The sequence below is a fragment of the Manis javanica genome, chromosome 5, assembly GCF_040802235.1.
Source record: "Manis javanica isolate MJ-LG chromosome 5, MJ_LKY, whole genome shotgun sequence".
NCBI classification, from domain to species: Eukaryota; Metazoa; Chordata; class Mammalia; order Pholidota; family Manidae; genus Manis; species Manis javanica.
In genome coordinates this window covers 94,136,459-94,157,659 of record NC_133160.1, presented here as the reverse complement: position 1 = coordinate 94,157,659, position 21,201 = coordinate 94,136,459, and the positions used below count along the sequence as shown (strand labels likewise).

At 35.6% G+C, this 21,201-nt stretch overlaps 1 pseudogene; it reads left to right on the top strand.

The window, feature by feature from the left end:
* The first annotated feature begins 1,107 nt into the window (after positions 1 to 1,107).
* LOC108392511 (protein EURL homolog pseudogene) lies at positions 1,108 to 2,323 on the top strand (annotated as a pseudogene).
* The last annotated feature ends 18,878 nt before the right edge of the window (positions 2,324 to 21,201 follow it).

Below are 21,201 nucleotides of genomic sequence, written 5' to 3'. Positions count from 1 at the left end.
CATTGCTAACTGAAGCACTACATAAAGTAGAAAGCTACTTAAAATACTAAAGACTTTCTGGCAAAAATCAAGTGTAAATATATTAAATTTTGAAATGTTAAAACTAACTCTATTAAAATTAGAAATAAGACAGTAACACCATTATGTTTAATATTATTCAGAATTATAATGGAAGTCCTATTTAATAAAAGAATATAAAGCATAAATAAATTGGATAAAAATTAGGTAAATAGACAATATTATTTTAGCTCCAAATTATATAATTATCATTTTATTCCATCAAAAAAGATTCTATTAAAATATTTTAATATTAGAAAAACTGCAACATTTCTTTTACAAATAATATGTATATATAAATATCAATAGCTATTTTCTATATAGTGTTAATCACTTAGAAATAAAAAAGACATCCATTCAGAGTAGTTTTTTAGGTAGTTGGATTATATTAACTAAAAACATCACAGATGTTATAAATTCTCATAGCAGAAAATAAATAGTTTTCCCATAATAGTGTGATATATCTTTAGAAAGTTAATGGCTTAAAGTCATGAAAGCTTTATAAATTGGTATATAGGCTACTGCAATTCCAATCAGTACCCTGATGTTATATTGTAGATTTAAACATTTTAGCTACTGCAATTACCAAGAATAATTTGAAAATGTATAGTGAAGGTGATTTACAAAGTATTATAACTTAGTATACAGTCATTCTATTTCAAACAGTGTATTAGAACAAACTAATTTCTATTAGTAGATCCAACACTCCATGGGAACTTAGGAAATCATTTTAATTTTGTAGGAATGAATGATTTCTGGTTACAACAGTGTCAGACTTCGTGTGAACAAAAGACAAAGGAAAAATACACAAAATATAAACAGGGAAACTAAGGACACATGATTTCACTCAAATCTTGATGATGTCTCTGTTTGAAATTGTAGAGATTATGTAGAAGTAGGGATGAAACTAAGGACTCTTTGGTTGTGTCAGAAGCAAGCAGATGGGGTCCTACTGCACTGTGTCTCACTGAGCAAGGGAACTGCATTTATTCTCATTGCTTGAAACTTGCACCTGAAACATAGACCAAAAATGGTTGAGCTAGGGTTTACATGAGCTTGTATGCTAGAGGTGCTAGAAGACACAAAGATGCAGGACATCACAAGTGGACGTAAGTAGATTTGTGGTCTCTGCAATATCAATACCAGAGGGAACTGATGGGTTGGAGTTTCCAGGAGAGTGGATGAAAATAAATGGCTAAACTAATTTTGTCAAGCTTCCAAAATACATAAATAAAATAAAAATTGTTTTGAAATGTCTGTGTAGGTATTAAAAGAGGGAAGATCATGCATAGAGAATGGTAAGAATTATGAAAGCAATGGACAACTAACCAAAAAAAAAAAAAACCAGAAAACAAATAGCTGTTGCTAAGTATGAAAAGAGAGTAGTTTAGAATTTCTGAAAATTAAAAATATAATTTTGGGAAAAAAAATTCTTGGTAGATAATGTATGCTCATGTTTGGTAATCTTTGGTAAGAAGATTACTTAAAAATACGCTGGCATACTTTTGTTTTGAGCTAAATATTGAGGGAGTACCAAAATCTAATATCTTGTATACCAGTTCATTAAGGGGCCATAAAGACTGCTTTGAAAAATACCATTTGATTGCAAATCAGGATTGTATTTGATCTAAGCTTTCAAAAAGTACTTATGAAGAAGTTAAAACCATTTTGATTAAGAAGATAGACTGGATTGTACAGTATGAACAAAATAATGATCTGGATTCAGATTCTGAATGTTCCAAAAACCCCCAGCATCATCTGTTAAATTTCAGGCATAAGCCAGATAAAAGTTACTCCCACAGTTTGACTCCCAAGTACCAAAATATTGTGCAAAGTGGAACAATGGAAGTACAGGTGGCCTCTCAAACTGTACACAAAGAATATTGGAGCAGAAGGAAAATACAGACTTTGGGCTTGCTATGTTACAAGACCCAAGTGCCTTTTTATGAAACAATAGTGTATTATGGCCTCATAGTCACACCAGGCCCAGAAAAAAGAAGAGACACTCTCTAGTCCAGAGGCTGATGCTAAGAACCAGTATCCACATTACAGCAGAGGGGCATTGAATTTGATGACTCTTTGTGAGATAAAGCAACTGAACGCAAAACTCCAACAGCAAATACAGGACGTTTTTGAAGATTCTCTGACCTCAGAGCTCCACGTCTGCCACATTGCCATTGAACAACTTCTCAAGAACCATTCCAAGTTACCATGCCTGCAAGTGGGGTGAAAAGGAATGAAGTGACATCTACCCATAAACCACTGAACTAAACTCATGCTCAACTTCCTATGCCCTTATGCCCTACCGTTAATTGACCTGCCAGGCATGTAAACTTTGAAGATGTTGAAAAAAGTTATGGTCCACTTTTCATGGTCATTAAATTTGCAAAGCTTAAGGCAATATTTAACACCTTTCTCAAATAAAGCAAATCATTACAAAAAAAAATGCACTGGCATAAGTGGCTTGCTTGAAGAAAGAAAACAAATATGAGCACCTTATTTCTACCATATATGAACATAAGTTTTGAATGCATTGGAGTTTTATAATTTAGGTTAAAATATATGAGAAAGTTTAAAATAGTATTTAGAAGAAAAATTTTGAGAATATTTGTATTATCTTTTGCAAGATCAAAAACAGACTGAAAGTAAATTATATTTAAACACATTAAATAATGTTCCATATTGAAAATTACATAGTAGTCAAAAAATGCAAAGAAACTATTTCTAACATGCATCTACAAATAGATTCTACAAACTGATAAGTAAAAGGCAAATAAAATAGAAGAGCAGGAAAAAGATATGAACAGAAAAAAGAAAGCCAGATGAGCAATAAAAATATTTCTTGACTGGCAGTCAGTAAAATGCAAATGATAACTACAATGAGAACATTTTTTTCATGTACCAGATTGGTTAGAATGAAAAAAGTTGGTATCTGACACTGGAGAATATGATGGGTAATACGTGGTCTCATATATTGCTGGTGAAAACACGAATGGTTATAAGAGTAGGAATATGATCCAGTAATGTCTGTATAATTCAAAATACCTTTTAAACTAAAAATACTTTTTATATCTATTCTATATGAATCAACATACTAGTATGTAAGGATTTAGCACATTTGTAGTAAAACACATTAAAACAATATGTTTTGAAAATGTCCTGGTGGAGGAGAATGCTGTGTTTGGTGAAACTAAGTAGGCTTTGGGAAAATATGGAGAAAACAATGCCCACCAAGACAGTAGGATTGGCCCAGTTACTGCTAAATTGTGTTGATGCTTCATAAGGACAATAACAGAATGAGAATTGTTAACAAGCAGTTGACTGCTACATTTTAAAAGGAGAAAGTCTAAGTGGTAATTTTTACCTCTAGAAGAAGGGCAGACATGACTGACAGGAAGCCTGAAGACCCAGTAGTGAGGGGCGCACAGCTCTGAGAGAGTTGATCACCAAGGCAGGTCTGTTATGCCAAGGTTAGGGTCTTGTTGGGGAAAACCTGGAATTCTGAAAATAGGAATGAAGATATCTGGAAGAACACACCTGAGGATGTTGACTCTATAGTAGTCCCTCTGGATTCCCAGACCTCAGAGTTGGCCTGCCTTTTCCTAATAAGAGCTAGCATACCCACTGTGATGGATAGCACTAGAGAAGCCTCTCCCCCACAAACAGGTGCCCCCATCAAAAACTTCCCACCTCCTCTTCCAGTTCTCATGTTGATAAATAGAATTAAATCCCAGCATAACCCAACTGGTGACATACTGACATTGATAAAGAAGAAAAGAGACTATACATCTAAAGAAGTATAATTTTGAGCTGGCAAGTCCTGCAGGAGCCAGGGAAATACTCTGAGACTAGATGTTGAGAGTGCTTGATCATTAGGGACTGAAATGTTAGTCTAGAAAGCAAGAATGCATTGTCTTGGAAATACTTTCTCTGACAAGAGATTTAACATTCTAGCAAGTACCTAAGGGGATGGTTAAATTCACTCCTGGATGGCTCTTAGAAACCTGGAATAAACAATGGTGAACTCTCGGTGAAACAGAAATGCCTACATTTCTTCCCTAGCAGAGCATCAAGGAAGGAATATAAAGGAAGGGAAAGCGGTAATGCTTCTACATTAGGTCTAGCCAGATGTATCAGATGAAGCCAGAAGATCCACTAGAGTGCCCTGCAGATACGTGGGGTTGAGAGGGTCATCAGCATTGCTAAGAAGTTCAGTGGTGGCCCATCTCCAGGACAAGCATGAGAGTAGGAGAGGCAGTCACACAGTTGAACCTATGAACATTTGTGGAAATGCAGGGCTGTGAAAAAGTCATAGAAGACAAAAAGCAGTGCTTAGTCACTAGAAGTTAGATTCCCATAATTACCATAATATGGGCAAGGTAGGAGGAAAAACTAAAAGGGCTTGACTGTAGGAAGTTGTAGAGATGGATAATAAAGCATGGTGTCCTTACAGGTAAAGAGAAGAGAAACCAACAGGGTTAAATTGCTGTTTAAAATCTGTAATACCAAAATAAATCAAGAGTGCTAAAGCAAAAGACTTAGATGACCTACCCAAGAAATTTCACTGTCTATGTTCAGTTCCAAGCTGAGTTGATTTTAATCCAGAAAACACTGATTGAATAGATGACTGGTTCTCTAGAAGGAGATACTTGCAGCAGCAAATATAAATTATTGTGATCTAGGCAGTTCCTCCAAAAGGACCTCTGCCTGTTTACTCAGTCTACTGTGCATGGAGGAATGGGAAATCATCAGGCATTTTGAAGACTGTTGGATCCAGGGTCTGAGTTGACATTGATACTTTAAAACCCCAAACCTCATGATAGTCCCCTTGTCAGATGGAAAGCCATAGGGTCCAGGCAATAAAGAACCTGACTAAAGTCTGGATTCCACTGGGTGAACCTGTCTGAGATATACTGGATGATCAATTTTCTAGTCACTGGGTACATAACAGGCAGTTGGGATAACTCCCATACTGAGTTCTTGGTCAATGAAACAAGAGCTAACATAGTGGTAAAGGCTAAATGGAGACCTCTGAAATTGCCGTACTTCCAAGATAGTAAGTCAAAACCAATACCATATCCCTGGAGAGATAGTGGAGATTAATGCTGCCTTTAAGGACAGAACCCAAGAATGTACTAATAGTTACCAAAGGGAAAGGGACTGGGGAAGATGGGTGGGAAGGGAGAGACACGGGTGGGGAAAAAGAAAGGGGGCATTACGATTAGCATGTATAGTGTGTGTGTGGGGCACGGGGAGGGCCGTGCAACACAGAGAAGACAAGTAGTGATTTTACAGCATCTTACTATGCTGATGGACAGTGACTGTGAAGGGGTATGTGGCGGGGACTTGGTGATGGGGGTAGCCTAGTAAACATAATGTTCTTCATGTAATTGCAGATTAATGATACCAAAATAAAAAGAAAGAAAGAAAGAAAGAAAAATACAAAAAAGAAAACAAAACATATATAGGGGTGGTAGATTTTTTCCTATCTGTTTAATTCTAGCCTCTGCAGAAATCATCCGGAACCTGGAGTATGATTACAGACCACACTGCAGGCGTAGCCAGGTAGAAGCCCCATCACAGCTACTGTGTTGGAAATGGTATCATTACAAGAGTGAACTAGTAAGACTCAGGTATCTAGCACACATATTTTACTCTCTTTAGAAAGGAGGATCAGAAACAATTTGCATTCACATGGGAAGACAAAGGTATTCTTTAAAATTTTACATCAGGGTTATGTTAACTTCCCTGTCCTCTGTCATGAGATAATGACTACCTAGTCCCATGGAACAGCACTCCGATCCATTACATTGACAGCATCATGATGCTCAAAAAGGACAAGTAGGAGGTAACTATTGTGCAGGAATCATTAGTAAGATACATGTATGCCAGAGGGTTGGAAATAAACCTACAAATATTCAGCATCTGGTCAATTCAGTGAGTATTTTAGGCATCTAGTGGTTAAGGGGGATACTGGGATATCCCTTCCAAAGAAACAAATGGCTGCATTTTGCATTCCCCACCACAAAGAAAGCAGCACATTGGCTGATGGGCCACTTTGGGCTCTTGTGGCCACACTTTCCATACCTATATACCTATATACCTATATACCAGGCATGGAGGGCTGCAGCTTTGAGTCCAGTCTAGAGGACGAAAAGACAGTGTAGTAGACCCAGGCGGGGCACAACCACCCTACCACTTCAGCCTTGTCTTCTGTCTAGTAGACTCTACGGAGTTGGGGGTGTCAGCAGGAGGACAGGACGCAGTATGGGGTTTATGGCAAGCTCCAGTGGGAAACCAGGATGTGGAAGCAAGACCATGACAGCAGCAAGAAAGGATGGCACTTCCTTTAATAAACAAAGTCCTGTGACCTGACCCTGATGGAGATGAAATTCTTGACCACAGGACACCAAGTTCAAGTTCTCAAGCATCTAGAACTGCCTATTTGTGACTAAGTTTAGTCAGACAAGCCAGTTCATAATTTGAATAAACCCTTCTTTCTTCCACATAAACACTTTCTTAATCAAATTCTTGCATGTTAATCTCATTTCAGAGGACCTTTACTAGCAAGCTTACTTTATTTATGTTTTCCCAAATGTTTATTTATGAATTAGCAGTCTCTGGAATTTAACTCTCCAGACTATAAACTCTATGGAGATAGGACTTTGGGCCTGTTTACCTGTTTCTGGAACAGTGCCTGGCTTCAGCTGGTATCCAACAGATCAGTGTTCCATGAACCAATATGCCATCTGGAGCAATAAAATAAATCTAACAAGGGTCCCAAACTCACATATCTTCTCTGGCTGAGCAGTAGATTCCTGAAGTGTGAGCATGAAGAGCAGAGGGGGGTTAAGGACAACTGGAAATGCCCTACCTGAAAACACTTCAGTTTTAATGCTTTAATAACACCTCACTGTCCAATTAAAACAGCCTAGTGGCTTAATCTAGTTAGTAGACTGCTGGTTTATAACCTCTGAGTAGTGTAAAGTAAAAAGTGATTCCACATGGTAATAATCTGCAAGATGATGAGTGAATAAGGTCAACTGATAACATACAGGCCAGAATTAACCCACATTTCCTGATATCTTAATAGTTAGCCTTTTGATAAAAGGCATCATATTTGCCTTAGCCTCAAGGAGTTTTAGATAAATAGATAAAACATGCACCGAAGAAGTCAGATGAGAATAACTGCAGCATTTTACATTGTTAAATGTAAGGTAAAAACATCCTAAATTCGACTATATGTGCCAGGAGGTGTCTGATTCATGTGGTGATTAGGGAACTGGGCTCCATAGATTAGAGAACAAAGCTTTGTTCTGTATGATTCACAGAAGCCTGAACCTAGGGGCTGAAGAAGTAAAGTTCCAGGTTATAAAATTTGATGATTTTCTACTAAGTTTGGGAGAGCACCAATCCCAAATAAGAATTTTAGAAGCACCTCAGGTATTAAAAAAGAAAAAAAAATAGTTTGGTAATTCTATCTCTAAGAACTCTTTAGTTTTACTATCAAAACCTGAGCACAACATATCCAGCTGCCTCTCTGCAGGACAAGCCAGAGATGGTTTAGGAACCAGTCTCTGAAAAGTAAACTTTCTTGAAAATGCTGAGAAATGTCTTAAAAAAGCATAATCCCACAGACACTGCAATTTGGGCTAAAATTCTTCCTAAAAGACAGGGATAACTCATTCTTATTGTCCACTTGCTAACAATAACATCATTGTAAAGAAAAACCCCAAGAAACAAAAGCAACTTTAAGATAAAATGAAGAGAAAGGAGAAAAGTAAATAATTCATTAAAAAAAACTTACAAAGCAAGTCACCTGATTTAAAAGTCCTTAAGCAATACTTATTTTTCAATAAATTGAGTCTTGCCTTTCTTTTGCAGATTACAAATGCAGGCAGAGAAAAAAAGGAGTGAAAAGACTCCTGCAAGGTGTTTCATTCAAATATGACAGAAGATAACAAAAGTTGGTTGATGTGATTATAAAGAGAGGAAATAATAGATCTAGAAAGTTCATATGGATCCAAAGGAGTAAGAAGGGAAGATACCTGTTTTCACAAATGTCTCCAAAATACGGCATGAAAAATGCAACATCCTTTTTTACTTTAAAATGTCTGACAAATGCTGATTAAATTCACCCTGAGAGCATGTCAATTGGAAAAGGAGATTATAAATGTACATGTCATTGGGTGCTCTCTTTTGTAAGGGGTGGGAGTGGGGGTGTATCCATTTAAATACTGTACTAGCCCTGACACTTTTAGAACAAGAGCAAAACTGGATGTAAATTGGAATAACATTGGCCTTCTGGAGGGCTGGGGAGGCTGTCCCTGCAGCAGGTTGGCAATTTGTCACATCAGCTCCTTCATGAACTATCAACCTCATTACCACGGTTCACTGCACAGTTGGCCCTTGGGAATCTAATAGTAATAGCACATGAGGGTTGTGGTATCAACTACCTCATTATTGATTCACTTAAAAACATACCACCTACATATTTGAATAAAATAGGGAATACATTAGAGAAGGAGAAATACCAAAAACGTCTAAAATCAATTGAAGTATGGGGAAGGAAAAACAAGAAAGGGATGTTTAGCACCATGAAAGCAAGTCTTCTTGGAAAGATAGAGGGTGAATAATTTTGTGTGACAGCTACCATTTGTTTATCCTGTTGTGTGAGGCCATGCATCAACCAGTAGCAGCTATAGATGTACATTAAGCAGGACTAAATGAAACCGGACTCAGGGATGTTTTACAGACACTGCAAAGACACACAGAGCTAAGGTGTTTGAAGGACACATATTTGACTAACAAGAAAAAAAATATTGAGACTCTTCTCAACAACTTTTGCAGAAAAGAGAAAAATAGTGCATTTCTAAAGCTCCAAGCTGATAAAATAATGTATGGAAATACAGTACTAAGAATTAAACAATTTATTTTGTGTAGCTCCCCCAAATCAAACAGTTAATAGATATCCATCTATGGAGAAACAAAATTTGCCTGTTAAAAGTAACCATCTGGTTCCTTAAGATTCCTTATCCAGCAGCAATGGATTTTTATTGTACTGAGTGCTTTAAGCTTGAAAGAATAAATATATATGTATATATTTTGATATATAAATAAATATATACATGGATATATGTGTGTGTGTATATGTATAAAGGGGTTGCAATGCAAAGTTTCCTTTTATTTTATGTTTATCAATGCAGTGATAATGCAAAATCATATAAGAATTCAGTTCTCAACCATACAAGTCACATTTCAAATGGCTAGTACGTATGACTTGTGGCAATTTGTGTATCAGATAGCACAGCCAGAATATTTCCATAAAGTACAGAGTTGAATTGGAAGCAGTACTTTAGAGCATAACTTTTATTTGCTTTCAATACATCTCAAATAATATATCTAAAAAGCAATTCAAAGTAGATTAAAATACAGAGAAAATTTTAATTTTCATAAAGTTACACTTCTTTCTGGCATCAGTCACTCACTGTATTTTCGACACCATCATCTAAAAATATTTTGCATTTAACACATATATTTAAATTACTCAGGGGAACATTTGTAAAATGACTAAAATATGACTCCCAGATTTGATCATGCAAATGTCCTTTTTCACATGGAAATGTGGATTGAGACAGCTAAAATTTTTGGTAGAATCAGGGAACCTTTGGTTGTAACTGCAATTATAAATAGTTTCATTACCAGTCATCACACGTGACTACTTAAATAAGGTAGAATAGAATTTCTAGTGGTTAAGTGTCAGCTGTTGAAAAATTTTAGACTTTCAATACTTTCAGGTATACAGTAAAACATCTGAAGACGTTTAAAATCAGAGCCATCCTAAATTTAGAAAGTCAATTAAAATGTGTTTTAGCATAGAGATTTATAACATGTCCCCATTTCTAAGGTCATTTCTATGGATGAACAAACTAGTGAGATAAAGTGTGAATGAGGCCCCCACACCAGGATATGAAGCTAATCTTTTCTGATATTCTTAAAGGTTCCCGTAACTTTTCTTTCATAGGCTTTCTGTCATGTGGAGTGTGTTCATGCATGCATGCACATGTGTTTTAAGATAAGGCAAGCCTGTATTTCAGGCATAAAAGAAATGGAAGTTTTGAAATAGTGTGGAAAGTGGTTCAGCATAGCTGGAGGCTACCTGAAATCTTAGGAGGATTTGCATAAAATATTGCTAGCTCAGTTTGACAGAATTCTGATGATGGAAATTGCATTAGAACTTTTAAACCCAAAGCTTTGTTCCCTCTGACTGCCCCTTTTGGAACTGCAATAGGCTTAAAGAAAAAGTATTCATCACATCCAGAGTAGCTCATTTCTGTGTATTATGTATTTTTCTTGGCCTTAATTATTGCAGTTTGTGATTTCTTGGGGTCTTTTTGCCTTGATAATTCCTTAGGTTGAAATATCTTAATTTCCCTTTTTAATGTCACTGCTGTAAGAGACCGAGAAGGCCTGTGGTATGTTGACATGGTTTCAGTGTTCCATTTCCTCTATAGTTCCCCACTACTTTCAGGGTAAAAAATAAAGTCTTTAAGTTAACATTCATGATTTCCCCAGTCTTTGTTCAGTTCATGGTTCTCCTTTATTCACCTTCTGCTTCTGTCAGACTAGTCTGATCATTGTTTCTCCCAAATTCTGAATTCTTCACAGCATTATCGCATTAGAGGTTTTAGAGACAAAGCATTGTTTCAATAATGCAGTCTTATCTATACTAAATCCTAATACTAGTCATTGAGATGTAAACTCAATCTAGAATTCTAGTTTCCCCATGATACCTGGCTATGATTCTCAATTAGACTCTTCATATTTCTAGTTCTCATATTGAGCCATGCATTCTTAATCTCATCAAGTTTGTCCTTCCAGAATGGAAAATCCAACTCCAGATGTTGCTACTTCACCTAATAACAATTTGTTCTATCTTGCCTAGAAGCCCCAAAACTGCAAATAGTAATAGAAATGAAACTCAGAATAGAAGCGCCAACCTTCTGAGGCCCTCTCACCAGACCTATCTTTCGAACACCAGCCCTTTCTTCTCTTTCAGACTGTCCAAAAGATTGCACCACCAAGGATTCCCTTTGCCCTCTCTCTCTTTGTCTCTGTCTCTCTGTCCCCCTGTTCTCCCTGCTCTTTCTCCCTCTCTCTCTCTCTCCCTCTCTCTCTCTCTTTCTTTCTCTCTCACCTCCCCACCCCCCTCTGGGGCAGCCACTCTCTCCTTCAGATAATAAAATCTCTTGTGTGGGCCCGTGTCTCCTGAGTCGTTCTGGGTAAGGAGGGTCGCGGCGAGATACCCTTTCAAGAGGGACTCTGAAACGTTCTCCACTCTCAAAATACCACATCACCCTTAAAAATTTCATAAAACTGTCATGATCTATTATCCTCTAGACACTCCTTTTTAAGTTCTCAGAGGAATCTTTTAAGCAATATGCTTTATTCTAAATTCTCTGAGGAACAAGCCAGACTGCCCCCACTCATAGCCAAGCTTGGCTGAGCATTAGCTATGTGATTTAGGCAAGTACTTCAATTTCTCTAGAGCCTCAGATTCATCATCTACATAATTTCAAATTCTACCTTAAGGGATAAACGGGAAGATTTAGTAACAACCTATGTACAAGCTCAATGACCAGCACATTGTGAACACTAAATAAAAATTTTTTATAATTGTTCAGTATTTTTATCACAGGCTCCCTTGTGACATCTCTCAGTGCCTAACCACTGGGAATAGAAACTACTTGAAAGTAATGATTTTAGAGGGTTCACTTTTTCCTCATAGCAGATAGTACAATATTAGGCACACTTTAGCCACTGATAGCTGAATATTTCTTGACAAGTGTCTTTCAAAATATATTATATATTTCATACACTCTTTTAATCCTGGAGTTCTAAAAGAATAAAATAAGGCAGAAAATGAAAATATAATTCACTTCCAAATTTCAAAGATTACTTCTTATACATGTGTTAGCACATTACAGCCTGACAAGCAATTAAAAAAACTTAAGACCAATAAAAATAAAAATGTCTGAAAGTTAAGTCCACTGGTCATTTTTATGGTAAGAAAGGTAGCAATGTATGTTGATGCTCTAATTAAATAATGAATTGATATATGTGTTGTATAATATGAAGCTGTATAATTTTGTTAAAGGAGACAGAATTCTTATTATATATAGACAATATGATATTCTACTTGGACTCCTTTGAGAATAAAGTTAATAAAAGTTCAACAGAGTAACTAGATATAAGATAAATACCTCCAACCCAATATTTTTCCCATGTACTAGCAATAACTAATTGGAAAATATAATAGGAGTAAAGAATAAAAAAAAGAATAATGCATCCATTATGCACCAGAAGTTATGTTAGTGTATTGAAATTATGACTCTATTTTCCATAATGAAAAAAGAGATATTTACAAAAATATCATGAGTATATTTTATTTTATTAATATAATATAATGGTGGTTTAAAAAATTGGAAAATAGAGTCAGCATTGACCATTGCATTAGGGAGCAATAACTGATTTTGTGACTTTCACATTGTCTTCATGCTTCAAAGTGTGATTCTCCAACAAGGTGAGAGTGATCCTATATATTATAGAGATAGTCAATTTGTTTAAACTAATTAAAAATTCAAATCTTTATGCAGTATTTCTCTTAACACATTATTAACTGCACACATTTTTTAACACCATCACTTTCTTATATGTATTCACCTCCTTATCTTCAATAGTAGCAATGGAAATTTTTTGCCCCACAAAAGCAAAACAAGATTTTGAGCTGTTGTTTATCTGTTTAAATGTAAATATTGAACCCCACATTCTGTATTCTTTCTGTGATGCCGAAGAAGCTGGTTGTCTACAAAATGGTGTTTCTAGCCTCTGTTCTCAGCTTACTCCCAGCTGGGGATCTGGGGGTGGGATAGGCTACAGATTGCAGATGAAAAGAGGGGAGAAGATTCTTTCTTCATAGTCTAGCTTCCATCACTGGCTGTTCTGCTGCAAAATGCAACTATTACCCAAACCCCCAGTTTCCTTGGAACTCCTAGCCATGATCGCACAGACAGATAGACATCAGCTAGCTGTTCCCACCTTGGTAATTCAAGCATAACTCGCACCACAGTGTGTTTATTAAACTTGTCTCAGAAGACTACACATTACTTTAGTCCATTGACTTTGTGATTACATGAATAATTAAATTAGATCTGTTGAAATGTCAAGTATTCATTGTATTCCAATAAAAGTTTGGATTATGAGTGTGATGTATGCTTTCACTTTTAGGAAACTTATGTAATATAGTAAACTAATTTAGTAATATAGTAAGCTAACAGTCTTATATTGTCAAATAAAAGTAACTCAGCTAACAACCTGGAATATTTTGCTAGAAATAAAATTTCTACCAAGTTTTAAAAATGTAAATGCCTTTGAATTACATCCAAAAAACAAGAAACAGCAAATAATCACATACATTCAATAATTTACATATATCTAAGTAAAGAATAAACTTGTGAATTTCCACTGACTTTCAGTTATATGTCAGCTTACTTTTTTAGACCTGACTTTATCTCTACTTTGTGTTTTGCCTGAGAGACCTCATCAATCTTTCTCACATTTGTCTTATTTCCTTCTTAATTTACCTCAAGCATTATCCTCCCAATTATTTATGTATCCTTTCTCTTTTCATGAAATTTTGATAATGACAAATGATTCAAAATAATTTGAAGGATTTTTTTACGCTCTGCTTCCTTATTTAAATACAAAAATGGACTTATTATTGCACGAATAAAAATACTTCTACAAAAATAAAACTGATTTAAAGATGTCTGTACCTTTGATTAAAGTAGATAATAGGAGTTTACATAATTCAAAATATTTCCCCAAACATGTATATTTTGGCCTGCTGGTGAATTTTCTATTTGCATTAAAGTATGAATGCATTTGTTTTCCTGGTAATATATAATATTTAAAAAATGCTAAATAAATAAATAAATAAAATAACACTGTGAATAACCAGTTTAGAAGGAACTGGAAAGTTGTCTCTATCTTGCTTAACTCATTTATATCTTTCCACTCAACAATACAGATGGAGAAATGATGTTGTATTTTTAAACTGAAGACACATTAGCATTTGCATTTTTCCTGTATTTCCCTGGGGAGTGGAAAACGAAATAGCAGTCTTTTCAATTCTTCCTTTTTTCTGCCTTCTAAAATAGGGACCTCACTTAGAATAATACTAATACATATCTTTAAGGAAAAACAAAAATTTTTGTCCTTGAACTTTAAGATTTTGTTTGGAATTCTGCATTAAAAATGGATTATCTATTTATATACAATTGAGAAATAGATGCTATGTCAATCTTATTTCACTTCAGAGTAATCAAAGCCAATTGGGATAAATATATAAAAACAAAAAACAGTTTTGATAGTGATATATAGGATTGTCTTTACCACATCTCAATGTTAAAGCATGATATGATTGTTGTAGATCTGTAATACTAGTTTTTATCTGTGTTCCAACTTCTTATGGATTTTTCCCAAATGAATAGTCTATTGTTTAGCTACACAAAGGGGACCATTCCATTTGACCCCCAAGGTGATCAGTCAGAGCCTCAGGTGGGAGAGTTTATTACCTGGAGCTTGGCATGAATAATGATGAATGCCATTATTCACTATAAAATTTTCCAGTAGTTTTCAAAATTCTAGCCACAGTATTTGATTCAGTGACCTTTTTGTGACAACCAACCCCACAGGTAACTGTGTACCATGTGATGAAAACTTTTTTTTCATTTATTCTATGTTAATATAGCATTAATTTCACATGCATTGGAGGACAATATACACTTCACAAAAACTGTTAAAACTATCCAGGTATTTTATGGCAGTATTGACAGAATATAAAGAAATACAATTGTCTCCTGAAACATCTGGTAATAGGACATTTTATTGCCTGTGGTCTAGGATGAGGTCTCCTTAGCTTTCCAAATAGACCTTACATTCACAATATATTTATGTTACACCAAGACTCCATGTTATGATTTATCAATCATGACTGATAAAAAGTTACAAGTTATCATTTTCACAAAATATGAGCAAAACTTTTCAAGCAAGACATGATAGTGTGGACTATATTTGGCAAATACTCAGTGCCTCCTTCTCTCACTGTGGGATGTATTTCCCAGATCTGCTGATGTTGGGCTTGGCCGTGTGACTCTCTTTGGTTAATGGGATGACTAACAGATGTGACACAAGCATCATCCTCAACTGTGTTGGTCCAATGTGGCCTGGTGCTGGAGTTAAAGTGATCTATATGACAAGACCCGGCCCCAGGGAGCCACTGCCCCTTCATGTGGCCCAGAACAAGCACATCTGATGCTGAGCTGAACTAACTGTTGTTTGGCATCAAGCCAAGCTGACCTTCAGCTTGAACCTACCCTGTCTAGATGAAGTAAGCTGTTATCAAAGTGCAGATATGTAGGCATGAGAATAAATGCTTGTTTTTTGTAAGCCACTGAGTTTTGGGAGGATTTGTTATACAGCATTATTGAAACAAAAAAAATGACAAACCATAAGTAACTATTTTAGGTATATTAAAGATTCTGGAGTCATTCTAAATGTACTTGCCATCTCTCTCTCTCTCTTGGATGGAAAACAGAAGAGAAACTGGACATTTTCAGTTTTTGCTGCTTACTTCTGGATGAATTTCAGTTTTTTTTTTTTCTGGAGACAGAAGGCTAGAAATGATCGAGTTGATGCATGAACTGTACTTTAGTGTATTTGACAGTGAGGAAGGAGAAATGTATTCAATAGGAATAACATGATAAGATGTGTCTACCTTTTGTTAGACATTTTTGGTTGTCTAAGGCTTTTTCCAAGTTAATCCTCTGTTGATTAAAAAAAAATTCTGGTTATCTAATTAGAGTAATATTTCATTTTTCCCAAATTTTCTGCAGCTAAAAAAACCTGACTTTTCTCCTTCTACTTAGGCAAACCGCAGTGTACTTTATAAATTTGTTATTCACAAAGAATGTATGTATACCCTTAAACTTTCCCCATACATCCTTTTTTTTTTTTTTTCAGATCACATAGGCAATATTTACCATGAAAGAGAGAAACAAGTTAGGAATGGCATGTGGGAGAGTGTGATAATAATAGTGCTGATTATATCTAAGATCATATAGTACTGAGAGTTTACAAGGTGTTGTGACTAAAGTTCTTTACCTCACTAAATTTTCACAAAATTTTGTGAGAACATTAGAAAGGTAATATAATCATCCTTAAAAATTTCTATTCTATATTATTTAATTTTTTGGTAGAACAAGGCTCACAAAATTTAAGGGAGATATGGAGTTTGTAATGATAGAACTTTCTAAATGGTAGAGTAAGTCCTCTGACCCTCTTATTTTCAATTATAAAAGCACTTTTTATAAATGTTAACACCTTTCCTGGTCTATCATAGAGTTCCTACCATATAGAAGTTAAGCAAGGTCCCAGAGAAGTCTGAATCAGAAGGAAATTTTCACATGTTTCATATGGTCTTAGATTAAAAACATTTTGCTATGTTCATCCTTATCATTTCCATTCCTCTTTCAATATATTGCCAGAAATCAGGTAGTCCTTTTGTCCCTTGAGGATTTTTGCCTTACAACATTCAATCCATCACCCAATCCTAGTGTTCCTATACTCCAGATAGCTCATGGATGTAGCAATTTCTCTGTCTTTACATTGCCCCTGGCCTGTTGCAAACCACCAGAATGTTTTATGTAAAACTAATTCAGTTACATTGGCTTTACATAAGGCTCCCACCACAACAGCTTCTCTCAGGTTAGTGGGGATTTTTCTTTTCTCTGCTCTCTCTCTCCTTAGTCTATAGCTGCAGCCTGGGGAAGTGGATCTAGGAATTAAATTTCTTATTTTGTGGAGTAATTACTACTTCTTATTGTTTGCTGGACTTTCTTTAATTATTTCTTTGGCAACTTCATAACTTAAAACACTTAAGTTTTCCCATTATTTTTGACATAAAAATAAAACAAAACAAGCAAATGAACAATAAAACAAAAGAAAAAAAAAGGTAAAAATGGGAGGAAGAAAGCAATGGGAGAGAGAGTAAAAAGCCCTTGATTTACCTGAACAAGCTCCTGAAAACTGGCGAAGTTGTTACTATTGTCTTCTGATGTTTGATTGTGAGTGTCCTGAGGACAGGTTTTTAATTTTATCTTGTACTTTCTAATGCCTATCGGAGTGGATGGTGAAAGTTCAGAACTACATAGCTCTATAATCTTTCTACTTCCTTTCCTAGAAGGCGTCTGGAATTGGGGGAAGATTGATCACTGGAAGGCGGAGGAATCTAGATACTATACCTAGAGAGAAACGCTATTAAGAGTAAGGCATTTTCCAGATTCTTTTATGTTTATGAACATAAAAGTTTTTTAAAAAATACAATTGCTATGAAATTTTTGAAAAACAAAACAGCATTATTAAACCTTTTTATGTGCTAGAAAAAAACAAACACACTGAGATGAGCGGTCTGTGGGAACCAGAGCCAGAGACAACCAGTGGCTTTCTGGGAATTCATTTCTGAAGGAAACAAGGACTCAGACGGCCCAAGTGAGGACCTACTTGGGTTAGGGATCAGGTCTGAGGGTAAGTGTATGAAAATAGATCAGAGATCAGGTTTCTCAATGTGTACTAAAGGCTGAAAAGAGCTGGGCTAAGTGCCAAGAACTGTGATCTTTAAAGAGCTCCCTGCCCAGAGAGACGTTTAAGAGCAGAAAAAGCAGCACAACAGAGAGCTAGGTCAACAGTGGTACTGGTGGGGAGATTTTCTATGAGCTGGAAAGGCTGACATGAGCAAAATAAATGTTATTTAGAACTGCTCCCCCACCCCCATCTTACTTGGAACCAACTACAAAATATCCAGACATGAGGGTGAGGCAAAGGGAAAGAAAAATTCAATTTGAAATAAATAAAACCCAATTCCCATTCAAAATTTGCAAATTACTTCGAAGGAGAGGTAGAAAATTAACAATAAAACAAAATAGCTCACAAACTCAATAAATGAGAGAAGCAATTCCTGGAGCAATGAACAAAAAAGTAAATTATTAAAGTAAGCATAGCTTAAGTTCCTCAAGAGGTTAGGAAACAAAACTTCTTGATTAATCAAGAATGAGTTGAAATAAAAATTAAGCATTAAAATTTACATGTTACAAAGAGATATTAAGTAAACTAGCAGACAGAACTTAATGTAGCAACTGATCAAAAATAAAAAAGATTCTTTAAGGTACACATAGTTTGAATGACACAATTAATATTCTTGACTTCATAAATACCTGACGGTAGCTGTGGGGATAATCTCTTTTTAAAATTATTGTGGCAAAATATGCATAACAAACAACTGTTATAGACATTTTTAAGTGCACAGTTCAGGGGCATCAAGCACATGTGTCTAACTATCACCACCACCCTCTACAGAACATTTTCATCTTCCCAAAATGAAACTCTACTGATGAAATAATAATTCACCAGGATCCCCTCCCCTCAGCTCCTAGCAGCTACTATTCCATTTTCTGTCTCTATGAATTTGCCTCTCTAAGTTCCTAAAAGAGGTAGAATTATAAAGCATTTATCCTTTTGTATCTGGCTTAAATTACTTAGCACATCTTCAAGGTTCATCCATGTTCCAGCATGTGTCAGAATTTCCTTCTTTTTTAAGGACAATGTTCCATTGTACATATATGTCGCATTTTGTTTATTCATTCATACCTGGATGGACATTGGAGATGTTTCTATCTTTTGTCTGTTGGGAGTAATGTAGTAATAAACACTGGTATATAAATATCTGTTTAAATGCTTTCATTTCTTCTTGGAATTGCTGGATCATCTAGTATGTTATGTTTACATTTCTGAGCAACTGCCATTCCATTTTCCACAGTAGATGGACCATTTTAAATTGCTGCTAGCAGTGCACAAGGATTCCAGTATCTACACATCCTCACCAGCACTTCTTTTTATTTATTTATTTATTTATTTTTATTTAAAAATTTTTTTAAAATATTTATTTATTTATTTGTTTTCAACCTGACAGGTATGAAATTATATTTTATTGTGATTTTATTTGTATTCCCTAGTGATTAATATGTGGAGAATCTTTTCATGTATCTATTGGCTATCTGCGGACCTTGGAAGAAATGTCTATTCAAATCCTATGTCATTTAAAAAATTGGGTTGCTTGTTTTTGTTTTGTTAAGTGGGAATAATACTTTAAACTTTAATCAGATTGTGTAGCCCCTTGGCTTGTAACCATAAGTGTGGCTTCCTAGAGAAATAGAATAATGTTCACATTTGCTGGCCTGGCCCTACATGATCTGGCTCTGCTGGCTTCCAAATCTCCCTTTGACATTCTAAGGTTCCTTCGTGTCCTTCCATAGCCTGTCAAGCTCCTCCCACCTACAGGCATCCACAGCTGATGCTCAGAGCTAAGGGCCTTCAGTCTACTTTCAGATGGCAGACTGCTTCTCATCCTTCGGGCCTCAGCTTGAAGTGCCATATTATTGAAGAGGTCTTCCACAAACACGCAGGCTAAGATAAGAAACCACACTAATGTTTCCTTTCTCTCTTTTTTTCTTCCTTAAGAGGACTCACCAATACTTTACCTTACATGTTCATCTATTGATTTACTTGTTTAAATCCTTTCTCTTCTTTCAGATAATGTACTCACTAAGTGTTGGGTCTTAGCAAGTTGACACTGAGGGCCTCAAGTAGCACCTGACACCTCTTAGGTGCTAATTAAATATTGCTGAATATTTAATTAAATATTAAGTTAAATATTAAATATTCTGGATATTAATTAAATACTTCTGAATCCATGCTTCCACATGATGAGGTATGATTTTGTGCTGCAGGCAGGGAGGAGTGGTGACAGGACACAAAGGGCATCTTGTCAGGAGTACAGATGACACTCTCTAGACTGTATGAGGTCTGATCTCTAATAATTCACACAGGCCATGGCTAGACCCCTTTACACTTCGTAACAAGCCTCAAAAAACCCCAAATCAGATTTTCAGTAGCAGATAGGGGAACAGACATTCTTCATATTTTACAGACTTCCTTTCAGAGGACTGTAACTTCCTCCAAGCTTGAGGCCTGTTTTCAAAGTAGGAATTCTAACAGAGTAACTGGGAAACCAAAGGGACCTGGCAGCTGATATTCAGGCCAGTAACCACAGGAAGCCATCCACTCTAAGCCACTCCATGCGGAATGGCAGGAGGTGCAGTTAGAACACTTTGTGTCTCCCTCAAGTTCACCATTACTTAAATATTAATAATATTATACTGTTATGTATTACAGCAGTTTGCTTCTTAAGATCTTTGATCTTATCTAAAAGTGTAATTTACTTCTTTTGTCTATAGACCACTACTCTAGGCCCTAAAAATATACTATAAATACTGCTGTTCAGACTCCAGTAGCTATTTACATTTTTGCATGTGAAAATAACACTATCCACCTTATATAATTTCTGTTCAGTATAACAAATAAAATGACTGAAGTTTTCAAGAACTAAAATAGATGTAAAATATGTAAATGGCAGCAATAGTTTCCTCCGAGGCAAGCTTTATCATACGAGAGCTTAAAGAAACTCTAATTTTATTCTTATTCACTACTGGAGTAACAAAATAGAAGGAGTAACTTACTTAAAAATACATGAAATATAATTTTTAAGTACCCAACTAAAGCAGTAGGGACAGATCTTAGTAAATTTTACATTAGCTTTATCAGATTTAAGTCCTTTTGATATAGACAGAAATTCCTTTTTGTCAATATTTTACAACCCCCAGTAAAGTAGTTCTGGTTCATTTTTAAAAATGTCACTGTTGATCCTCCCAAAAACATTCAACGGAATGATTCCAGATCTTGTTTTGAAGACACTTCCACTAGTGGAGCTTATTATTCTAACTCTCATATTACTATCTGGTTTCTCTTAGATTAGATTTCAAGTGATGTAAGAAAAAAGTGACTTACTACATTGACTAATCAAAGCTTCCTGGAGAGAAAAAGGTAGAAATATAACGATGGATGTTTCTGCCTTCTCGCACACCTCTTTCATTCCTTCCGACTTTCATGCCCTTTCACTTACACTGCTGG